Below are 3,360 nucleotides of genomic sequence, written 5' to 3' on the forward strand. Positions count from 1 at the left end.
AGATTTTTTTTAGGCATTAGGATTTTCTACATATATGATTATGTCATCTGCAAACAGAATAATTTTACTTCTTCCATTAAGTTTTTTTAATATTAAATGTTTTTATTGAGCAAAAAAAGATAAAACATGCAAGTTGAATTCATTGAACAAAAGGAGCTCTCCAGGTGAAGAGCTAAATAACCGTGTGAACTGAGTGTACAGAATACATATAAAATGTAAGTTACCTCAACAGCAAAGGAGGAGTAGAATAGTTTTTAAAGATAAAATTTGAGAAATAGTAGAATACAGTTTTTGAAGATAAAATTTGGTCAAGTGACAAATTTAGTTGCTCAAAAATTTTAGTCCTTACCACCTAAATTCAGTATGGTTCTACATATGTACATTCAGTATATGCGTACTGAATTTCCATTTTAATAAAAGCTGCCTTTTGGAAGAATTTTTTTTAATTTCACATTTATTTGACATGCCAATTTTTTAAAAATTTGTAATTGATATGTGTGTGTGTTTATACACACATTAAAACCCCAAAATCTTGTTTATAAGTAGAGGGCTCATAGTTCTTTTTTAAAAATTAATATTAGTGAATTTAAGCTATTTCTCCTGTGTGTCTAAGAAACTTTACACATTCTCAATGCACCCACACAGTCAGGTGGGTTGACAGATATGTCAAAAATACTTTATGAAAAGCAGGAGGTAGCTCATGTGAGTTGGCAGCCTTTTGTGTATTGTTTCCCATTGGAACAGGCTGTCTCCTTTGATATCTTACAGCCAAAGATGAAAGGAAAACTTTTTACTTTGAAGCCTATTGAGCACAGTTGTACATTCACTATACTCCACCTTCCACTTGGCTTATTGGGCTTACTACTGTCAAATGACAAATACCTTACACCCAGCATTGAAAAAGTACTGAAGAAACATTTTATAGACAATACCTTTTTCATATGTTAAACATCAGCTTCTATGGGATACATTTCCAGAATGGTCATGTTACCATTTTATAAAAATTCTAGGCCAAAGAAACAGCACAAATAACATTAATGTTATCTTTTTCCCAATATCTGTGTCAATTAATGGAGGCTAATCCTAACATATATACCACTTAAGAGGGGGAAAGAAGAGGATTCATGACACATTGCAAAGATATAACTATAGCACCTTAGTTATAGTGATGATCTTAAGGTGTAGAAAGAGGGGACTCTAGCAGATGCTGGTGTGGCTTCAGGTGGAGAACCTGAGTGTACAAACTCAAAGGCCACTAAGGGACTCTGGGAGATCAAAAACTTTATGCCATTCATCTTTATCTGGATCACATTTCTGCACTATCTCTACCATACAGTGATGATTCCAAGAATGCCCCCCAACCACATAGGTTTTATTTTCAAAGATGGAAACCCCAACATCACTCTGCCCTCTTAACGTGGTAGCAATTGGAGTTCACTAGTCAAGGATAGGCGAATAGTATTCCCAGCTGAGGGCATCATCATAATTACTTGTTCCTCTGAAGTGACTGCCACCAATGACATAGAGCCTTTCTCCCACTGTACACCTGCAACACAGACCTCTGACAGTGGTCATCGGCACCTTCTGTACCCATTTTTTAGTATCCAAGTCGATGCACATGGGCTCCCTTTGGAAAGTATCAGGTGTAATTCCTCCTAAAGTATGCATCGCACCATACACAATTCCAGCATGGCCATAGTGGAGCCATTCATTTGTTTTTGGATTACAACATTCTACTGTGGGTAGTTCACCAGATGCATTTTGCCCACCAACTGCATACAGATATCCTTTGAGGGCCCTAAGGTGGAAGAAGATATGCTTTTCATTTAAAGATGCAATTTGCATCAATTTATTATATCAAGGATCAAATCTGAAGGCTGTATCAACTGCCATTTTTCCTTTTGTATCATAATTATTCTGTCTACCAATGACATGGAGGAAATTTCCAATGACAACAATGCCATGCTTGTACCTTGGGGCCTTCATGGGGGCTAACAATTTCTACTTGTGTGCCTTTTTATCACACATGTGCAATTCCTTACTGACAACCAGCTGCTGCCTCAGCACTCCTCCTAGTGTAACCAAATGAATGGTGTCATACTGAATGGCAATCCTGTCTGCATAGATGGCATCATTTGGTAATTGCTGGCTTCCAAAAGCAAATTCATATAGGTATTGTCAGTTGTCATGAAATCCAGCATTTGCATGTAATTAATGAGCTCCTGTGGTATCATCATGAGAAATTGTTTGTTCTTCCCTAATTTTGTGGAAAGTCCATCTGAGGCTTGTCCAGGTGAAACCAACAGGCAGCCTTAAAGAGTTCAAGTTCAGTGCAGTGCCTAAGGCTATTACTGGAAAGCACAATGGCAAGATGCTCAAAAGGAAGTTTCAAGAACTCCCCAGTGCTCAGCAATGCAGGAAATTTCTTCAAGAAACTGTTAACGTGTTTATCCACTTTTGTCAGAATGTAGGTGTTGTCAATCCACCCAACTTTGACACAATTGTCTAAAGTGACCCTAGATATGGGAAATACTTTACAGAAGTCCAAAACCAGCAGAATCTGTAGAAATCTAGCAGCTTCCAGTGTGTCTTAAAAGTTGTCCATATTGAGAAAGAGCTTTGTAATATAAATGAAATCAATAATTTTCCTTAGATCAATTTTGCTCATGCCATGAAGCTTATGCACATTAAACTTCCTTTCATTCTACCTTTGCACATAGCCTTTAAGTAATCACTAGCAGATACCATCATGACTCTAAGCACAGGGAAGCCATCATCTTTGTCACCTAGCATCAGAGTCACATCACAAAGCAATCCTTCAAGTTGAAGCTGGTCAAAGCCCTGTGACACCATAGAACTGTGGGCATCACGGGTAAAGACACATGTAGTTCCTGCCTTGGAAGACTGCAAACAGGATGAGAGGCTCTTTTTGCTGCTTCCAAGGGACAATTAATTGTATGTGTTATTCTTCCTTGTCTACAAGAAAGTGGAGTTGACCTGGACGTTTTAAGCACAGGAACTGGAAATTTCCAGATAGCAGGAGAGCTCATTTTCCATTTCAGTGGCATGTTGCCACCATGGTACTACTCAGAATACACTTGCTATGCTCTTAATATTCTTTTTTTGAGCAGTTATGGAGTATTGCAACAACCAATTCTGCTCCATGCACATGATCCATCACTTCTGAAAGTTCAGTAATGATGTGACTGTGGAGGAGGACAGGCTGGAGTCCCAAAGAAGAGTTGATATTGAAGCTGGAATGGAAGCCGTTCTGCTGGCACAATTCCTCCTTATTCTCCAGTAAGTTTTGAAATTAGAAAGTGTGAGTTCTCCAACTTAGTTTTTCCTTTTTGAGATTGT

The 3,360-nt window shown here is 38.1% G+C and overlaps 1 pseudogene; it reads right to left on the reverse strand.

Moving 5' to 3' along the window:
* Positions 1-1,218: 1,218 nt before the first annotated feature.
* On the reverse strand, positions 1,219-3,068 carry LOC105812458 (annotated as a pseudogene).
* Positions 3,069-3,360: the final 292 nt, after the last annotated feature.

The sequence above is a fragment of the Propithecus coquereli genome, unplaced genomic scaffold (assembly GCF_000956105.1).
Source record: "Propithecus coquereli isolate 6110/MARCELLA unplaced genomic scaffold, Pcoq_1.0 Scaffold252, whole genome shotgun sequence".
NCBI classification, from domain to species: Eukaryota; Metazoa; Chordata; class Mammalia; order Primates; family Indriidae; genus Propithecus; species Propithecus coquereli.